Source organism: Rhincodon typus, chromosome 24 (assembly GCF_021869965.1).
Source record: "Rhincodon typus isolate 14 chromosome 24, sRhiTyp1.1, whole genome shotgun sequence".
In the NCBI taxonomy this organism is placed as follows: Eukaryota; Metazoa; Chordata; class Chondrichthyes; order Orectolobiformes; family Rhincodontidae; genus Rhincodon; species Rhincodon typus.
Genome location: NC_063355.1, coordinates 6,555,419 through 6,564,060, shown reverse-complemented (window position 1 = coordinate 6,564,060; position 8,642 = coordinate 6,555,419). Strand labels below are relative to the sequence as shown.

The 8,642-nt window shown below is 41.6% G+C and overlaps 1 long non-coding RNA gene across 1 annotated transcript; it reads right to left on the bottom strand.

The window, feature by feature from the left end:
- Positions 1–5,502: 5,502 nt before the first annotated feature.
- On the bottom strand, positions 5,503–7,761 carry LOC109928540. The gene is made up of 3 exons (XR_007264657.1): positions 7,440–7,761; positions 7,233–7,343; positions 5,503–7,120 (listed from the first exon to the last, which is right to left on the bottom strand). It is a non-coding gene; the product is annotated as an uncharacterized LOC109928540 (long non-coding RNA).
- Positions 7,762–8,642: the final 881 nt, after the last annotated feature.

Genomic DNA, 8,642 nt, shown 5'->3' with positions numbered 1-8,642 from the left:
AACCTTAACTCTGAATTCTCTCCACAGATGTTACCAGATCTGCTGAGCTTTTCCAACAATTTATGTTTTTGTTCCCGACTAAATGCTGCTCGACTATAAAGTTTGTCAGTTCTGATGAAAGGTCTATAAACCCTAAACACCGACTATTTCATGCACTGCGTGGCGGATACTGTCTGAGCAAATAGAAAGTGACTAAGCAGCTTGAGCGGAACCTTTTTTGACTGCGGTTTGCACTTGTTTTACTTGGTCTGTATTCAATTTGAGGGACAGTGCTTTGTCTGATGAATTATATTCCAGAATCTCTGGGCAATAGCTCTCCCACTGCCTCAGTGTGGATGTGAATCAGCTGGTAATGTGAAGCAGACATTTCACAAAACTGTCCTCAGAGACGGCAATGAAGGAATTATATATATAACTTAGTGTAAGTGAATTCGTGTTGACTTGGTTGAAATCTGAAAATCAATATTTCACAGAATCCAAGAAACGTTACAGCGCAGAGGGAAGCCATTCGGCCCATTGTGTGCCGGTCTCTGCCAGACTTTCCCAGCCACTGCTGCTCATGCCTTTGCCCTAGGGACCTGCAATCCTCTTATCCGGGATAGTAGGAACTGCAGATGCTGGAGAATCTGAGATAACAAGGTGTAGAGCTGGATGAACACAGCAGGCCAAGCAGCATCAGAGGAGCAGGAAAACTGACGTTTCGGACCTAGACCCTTGAGAAGGAAGCAGTGTTTCGTAAAGGTTCCCCGAACCTCCTCGGTTTTGTACGCATTTATCCTGTATGCTTTATCAATCACTTTCTCAGCCCACCCTGACATCTTCAGTTATTTAAGGTCCCTCTGCTCCTGCACTCTTTTTAGAATTCCATACTTCCTTTGGATGCCATTTTTCTATCTTCTTTCTGCTTAAATAGTTCATTTCACATTTCTCTGAATTAAATTACACTCACCACATACCTGCCCAGGCTGTCTATATCCTATTGAAGTCTATCACTAACCGCCTCACAGACACTTCTCATCCATACCACTACTAACGATCGAAATTGTTAGCAAGTATGAACAAAATTGCAGGGCTACGAAGAAAAACCAGGAGATAGCTCTTCGAAAGACCTGGCGCTGGAGCTGTAGGCCGAATGGTCTTCAACGCTCTAAGATTCTATGGAACAGAAACAGTGTTCATATAAATTTGCCATCAGATGAAGTTTGCAATATACGTGGTTTGAAGCAGTTCCCACGAAGAGACAATGGCATGTTCATTGTCCATTAAATGGAGGGAAAGTTGCACACATAACTTTTTTTTCAATTGCACTCTCTTTAGTCTCTAAGGCCTTGCCCTCAGCAACCCGTTGCCCGTTAAAGTTCAGCTCCTTCAGGGCTATTTGCTGTTGATCAGGGCTTGATCTTTGACCTACTTTGTGTTAATGGCACGTGGGAAATTCTCAGCCACAATCGCCCGATTCCATGAAGCAACTCCGTTACTAAACTGGAGAATAGCTTCGGTCACAGTCTTCCCGTGCCTTGTCTTAAAAATCAGCAGCTATTGATTATGGAGAAGGGCCATCTCTGGGAACATATTCCAGAACGCTGTCTGATTGTGCTGTCCTACTATTCTTGAATCAATTCGGAGCAAATTGGAAGATACACATAACTGTTGACTATGTTAAAGGAATATACAGCCATGCGTTTTTACATTTGCTGCCAGCAATTTCTGGGAGGTAAAAATTACGTTCAAGTGTGTCATTTTGATTTTGATTTGATTTATTATTGTCACATATACCTAAGTACAGTGAAAAATTTTGTTTTGTGGCAGTACAGGCAGATCATGCCATACAAAGATCACAGGGTGATTGAACAGAGCGATAAATTCAAAGTTAGGGCTGCAAAGAAGCTGCACAAAAAGCAAGATCCAGATTAGATTTGAAATTTCAGAGACGCATTCAGAAGTCTAATAACAGCGGGGAAGAAGCTGTTCTTGAACCTGTTGGTACGTGTGTGTACGTGTGTGTTAGAGTGTTGCTAAAATATGGGACAGAAGAAATGTAATAGAAAGGCATTAAAAGGCCTTAAGAGACCACAAGCTGTAGGAGCCAAAGTAGATCATTTGGCCCATTGAGTTTGCTCCACCATTCAATGAAACCATAATCCTCCATAACATAAAACAAAGAACTGTGGATGCTGGAAACCTGAAACACAAACAGAAATTGCTGAAGTTAATGATTTGACTCCATTGACCCTTCTTCAGAACTTTGACTGCTGACTTTCTCCAGCAATTTCTGATTATCCTCAATTTGTTTTTCCCGCCTTTTCCCCATGACCCTTGATTCCATTGCTGATTAACAGTGAAGGGAGTAGAGTAGATTGGGCCTGTACTCATTGGAGTTTAGAAGAATCAGAGGCATATTATAGAAATATTCAGATTCTTCAGGTACTTGACAGGATACATGCAGAGAGCTTCTCCCTTTCGTGAAGAGTCTGGAACCTGAGGGCATCTCAACTTTGAGTATCCTCCATAGCCCTCTGTGGTAAAGAATTCCAGAGATCTCCTAAATCTTATATACCTCCTCATCTCTGTTTTAAATAGCTGACCTCTTATTCTGAGATTATGCCCTCAGGTTCCAGACTCTTCATGAAAGGGAGAACCTCTCTGCACGTATCCTCTCAAGTCTCTGAAGAATCTGAATGTTTCTATAATATGCCTCTGATTCCTCTAAACTCCTATGAGTGCAGGCCCAATCTACTCAAGCTCTTTCATGAAACAATCCCTCCATATGTGGGATCAGCCTTGTGAACATTCTCTGTTCCGCCTTCAATGCCAGTGTATCTTTCCTTAAGTATGGTTAATGCCTCATTCATAGCTTTTTATTTACAATCGTAAAAATTCACTGTTCGTATCACCAATAGAAAACTCTGCAAATCTGCTCAGCACTTGTGCCCGCAACTCCTTCTCTGTATCCCAACGCTGCAATTATTTGTGCGATAACACTAGGGGGAGCACATCCTACACATTTTGCGCCAGCGCCCGCACATTGAACAGAGGGCTTTTCAGCCCAAGGCCATTTTCTATATGAATTATACATGTTTCTCTTTCACAAATTGGTCTGTCATAACCGTCTCCTTTACAACATAATCATTCAATGGGAAGAAATTGCAACCGTTTAAAGAGCAACCACATTAACCGAGAGACTCGTGTGTATAACGGGGTTGCATTTAAGGTAAAGGCTTAATTTTTTCTAACATAAAGCAATTTTTTTTTCAAATAATTATTCCAGAATGCACGATGCCTGCAAGTGACAGATATTTTACCATGTAATCCACCACAAAAATTAAGAATTTTTTAAAAAAAATACAGTAATAAAGAAAATAAATCATACAAAATGGAAGTCAAAATCCAAGGATTAAGAATCGAATTATCTATTGACTGAGTTAGTTACATATCTATAGTTAATGACACTGCACCTCTGTGCTAATCAGATCCGCACTGACTCGTAATTTCTCTCCTTAATCCCCTTATCATCTCAAGGTAATATTGCTCTGCTGTTTAACTTCCAGTGTACAGTACAACCTTTGGTGCACTGAGGAATAGAGTCACTAGAATGTTTTATTTTAAACTTGTCCTTTATGCTTTGGAATTTAGTGCAAACAAAACTAGGATGTTTTAGTTTAAACTTCATTCAGAAATCTCAAGGCTAGTATGAAAGTCATGGTCTACAGGGCAGTAGTGCTACCCGCCCTTTTGTACAAGACAAAAACATGGATCCTGTACATTGGACATCTGAAGCCGCTGGAGAAGTATTACTGGAGATGTCTCTGCAATATTCTACAAACTCAGTTGCAGGATAGACACTTCAGTATCAGTGTCCTCTGTCAGGCCAACACTACGATCAAGAAATTGGTTAACAGCATGATGTGGAGGTGCTGGTGTTGGGCTGGAGTGGATAAAGTCCGAAGTTACACAACATCATTTTCTGATGAAGGGTCTAGGCCCGAAAAGTTAGCCTTCCTGCTCCTATGATGCTGCTTGGCCGGCTGTGTTCATCCAGCTCTACATCTTGTTATCTCAGATCCTCCAGCATCTGCAGTTCCTACTATCTCAGGTATAGTCCAACAGGTTTATTTGAAATCACAAGCTTTCCGAGCGCTGCTCCTTCGTCAAAGGAAGTCACTTCACCTGGCCAAGGAGCAGCACTACGAAAGCTTGTGATTTCAAATAAACCTATTGGACGATAACCTGGCGTCATGTGACTTCTGATTTGTCTAATGATAATCAGCAGCATTGAGTGGGCCAGTTCATTCCCTGGCTTGAGACAAGACCTCCAAAACAAGCTCTCTATTCTGAGCTTGGTCACAGCAAGTCGTTACCAGTAGGACAGATGAAACACTTCAGGGAGGTCCTCAAAAGCTCGCTGAAAACAATCACTATCACTACCAACCCGTTGGAATCTCTTGCCTCGGACCATCCCAACTGGTGAAGAAGCACCTGTGAAAGTGTCATCCACCTTGAGCCTCACTGACAGACCTAGATAGAGACCATCTGCAAACAGCAGAAGGGATACACAAAATCCCCAGCATCCCACCCACCCGCCTCTGCAAACACTACCTGCTGTAACCAAAGTTCTGTACAGCTCCAACATAACCGCCTGCTCTTATAATCTATCCTCCACTGATAAAGGTAAGTGTCCCTCATGCCTTCTTAACTATCCTCTCCTGCTACCTTTAGGGAATTGTGGTCAAACACCTCAAGTTTCTTCTGAGCTTCCCAGTGTCCTGAAACAGAGTGTCCTTTTCTCAGAATGTAAAGGAGACAATGTAAATGATGGCCATGCGATCAGATTTGATGGGGGCTAATTAACTCTTTCATTGGGAAATGTCAAAATGCTTTATTTCCAACCCCTTTGGGGTTGAGGCTTAATTGTACAGCTTCTTCTCCCTCTGGAAAGCTGAAAGGAGTCGATTGTGGATGCTTACTTTCATTTACTGTCTATATTAGGACACTGCAATTCCCATATTCAGTCAGGGCAACACATTGGACGTAATGGTGCCAATAACAGAGGGAGCTAGGGTCCCAGAAGCCTGCCTTGCCCCTCTATGTACATTTTAGGAGGGTAATACATGCACCTTCCATTTCAGAATGACACTGTAGGGGCTTGGTTTCCAATGCTTTGCTGAAGCCACAATATGGATGTGATGAAAGAATAGAATTAAACCCACGTGAATATCGACGGTTAATTATTTTAGCTAAATATGATATACTGCCATCGATTTTCAACAGTTCGCGATATTATTAATGTTCAAATTGCACGTTTAGTCGTGAGGTGGGCGTGTGAGCCGAACTACACCAGAAAAAAAAAAGCTATTCTTCTTTAATCAATTTTTAAAATACCATTGAATTCTAAAGGGATACACAACATATTTTTCCAAGGGAGGGTACACAGAATGAGCTCGAATACAGTGCAGTGTACTCAGTAAATCGACGCATCATTCATACAAACCACGCCATACAGCATTAGCTTAAAATAACTTTATTGGAAGTTTGTATTAATGTCCAGCATATTTACATATGCTGTAGTCTGAAATGCATTTTCTAGGATACAGCAACAATGCAGTGTCGAGCTGTAAATCACAATTTCCCAATGCCACTGAATGTAGATCGTTCATCATTAGCTCAACAAATATGACTTTAAGTCCTTTCAGTTAACCACCATCACAAAATAGATACCGACGAGAAAACCGAAGCAGCTGCTCTGAGCTCGTCCATCCAGAACTATTTAAGTAATTCACATTCCCCTATCACTTCTTCTCCCACTGAGCCCCCTCATCTCCAATTCCTTGTTCGGAAGCCCATCCAAGAGCTGATCAGTCTTTATTTCAGTTTTTAACCTATGTTCTCTTGCTCTACAATCCACATCCCGAAATAGTATGCCTAACTTTATTCCTTTTCATGTTGAGTGTACTTTAACAAGATTTCAATAAAATTTTATACCTTTCAGGTCATTCGCAGAATGTTGAGCAGGTTGGAAGCTTTAAGAGCTCCAAATACCTACTATTAGCTTTTTAAAAAAAAAACAAAAAAGAACCGTTTGCCTTCAAACAGTGAAACAACATCGTCCCTGATACAGGGCAAGAATCACCTCCACAAAGTAATTTTATAACCCCCGTTCTAATACTTTGCAGTCTTAGGTTTTACTATATCTATTTTATAATAAGGAGCTTTATCATTTACACAGACGTGTTATTGTGTAAAACTTTCCCAGACTAATAAAAGGGTTAGTTGACTTTCCATCTCCGACTCGCTTCAGGCACTGCACATCAGTTCCGCGGGACCTCGCCTTCTAGTAGTTCAACAATTCCGCAAACAACCGTCACCTATTGAGATGTTACAGGAGGATGAAAAATAGCCCTTAAAAACTATCTACCTCTTTCAATCTGAAGTCGCTTTTCTGCACTTAATACAACATTCTTATTAACCTTTCAATACCACAGCGGTATGATTACAGCGACTTCACGTAGAACTGCAATCTTTACAATGAACCTTCATAACGCTGAGAGGAAGCGAAACATCAGGGGTCCAGAAACTCTCTACTTCATATTTATTCGAATAAAATGCTCCGTGAATGAATCTAGACCTCTACAAAAGACACAAACTGTTCATCAGAATAAAGTACTCTCTGTTTCCTGTCACACTTCAACAGGGGGTTTCTGCTGCATAATTCCACAGCTATTACAATACCAGAGAGATTATTGAGGGAAGATTGTCGAAAACGGGTCGTGGACTATGACGTCGCTCGATTGAGGACTAGACGCTAATAAAGCATCCAACTGCTTCAATGTGAAGATATTAACAATGGTACTTCCATTGTGGAATACTGTCTAACACCGGAGAATAAACCTTCAGTATCTCTACCGTGCAACTCTCACTTCCTGAGTCATATAAAATGTTGTCCAGGTGTTTCAGCGGTGCTGGGCCGAGAAGTTTTGCTTGACCGGGCCTGACAAGCCGAGAAATACAGATCTGAACCTCGGTTCAATCGGCTGGGGATTTTCTTCTTAATTTGCATCTCAGTGTTACGAGTTGACAGCAGGTCTGCGACTGTTCCGGTGTCCAATCGGTGGGGGAACACGAACTAAGACACACGAAGATAAAACTGTACGTTACAGAAAGTTGATTAGGCAAGCAAAATAAAAATTATTGACATCAGCTGCAGTCTATAGGGTGTAAGAAATTCGATGCCTTACCCGAGACTTGTTACCGATTCCGTTTCGGGTAGTAATCTTTCCTTTTCAACGCAGTGACCTCTAAACTTCTGAATTTAGCCAGTGCAATCTCTGCAGCGATGCTTCTAACAGCTGAAAAAAATAGCGAGGAAACATTTTAGCAAATGAAAGACAGATTACTATCAGACAATTCGCGCCAATTTCAATCTCTGGACAATGTAACCCTACTTTAGCTGAGATATTTTCTCGTCTTGCAATTGATATGGTTTTGTAAGTAAGTCGACGCATTCGTGAAGCTGGTAGTGAACTAAGACGCGGTCTCTGCTATTTGCTGCGTTTCTGATCAACATCTCCTGTACTTATAGCTCCAAGAGGACAGGGAAGTGAGCGTGAGTCCGGGTTTCTCTGCGTTTCCCACACTCAGGAGCCAATCGCTGCTGTGAGAGGCACAATGGCGAAAAAGCGTTTCTCTGAATGAAGAATGATCTACAGTGTTTGAAGGGAGACCATCTGGAGAGTTGGTTTGAGCCAGTATCCTGGGGCAGCGGGACTCGTGTAAGGTCATGAGAAGGGCGAGGGGTATGAATGAGTAGCTCATCAGTGTCACTGAGCACAGGGTGAAAGTTATACATTTGTCTAATCTTCAGCATCTGGCGCGAAAATGAATCAAACAAATGTTTTTTTTTAAAAAATCTTAAAGCCCTCACACTAAATCAAGTTCCCCGAAGCGTTCGGCAGTTCTTTTATCTGAAATGACTAGTGTGTGAATGGCTTTAATACCTCGTGGATTTTCAAAGGGAACAGTTTGAACAAAAAATGTTGGAAATACACGAAAGCTCCATTAGCCTCTGGATCAAGGACAGACTAATACTTGGACTGAGAACAGGGGAAGTGAGATTCAGGTCATTGTGATTAAAACTGAGAGAACGCCAACTATCAAAAATAGATTTTGAAATGGCTGGAATAAGATGGTGATGTGGATAGTGTACATCCAAAAACACCGTACTTCAAAAAGGCGAATTTCAGTTTGAAAACGTAGCTCCATGTTTGCATACAGTTGACAGCAGGACCTGTGAATAAAAAAGTGAAGGATTTCTGGGGTTGATAGGAAAGATCGGGGCTCATATGTGAGGTGTAGTTTATACTTGGCATGCAATGTTTGTTCCAAAAGGAAAATACTGCGGGGGCTGAAATCTGAGATAGAAGCAGAACGGGCTGGAAATACACAGCAGCCCCAGGAGCGCCCGAAACGGAGTAAGCGTCTCAAGTAAATGATCCTTACTCAGGACTAGATTTTTAAAAAAACACAGAAATGTAACACTTTGCAACAGACTTGTCCAGCTCACTAGCCACACATCAGGTAGTTTTCTGCATGCGATCGATCATTTTGTGAAGCCACAACTCCCCCATTGTTGCCCGGAAAATCGGTGT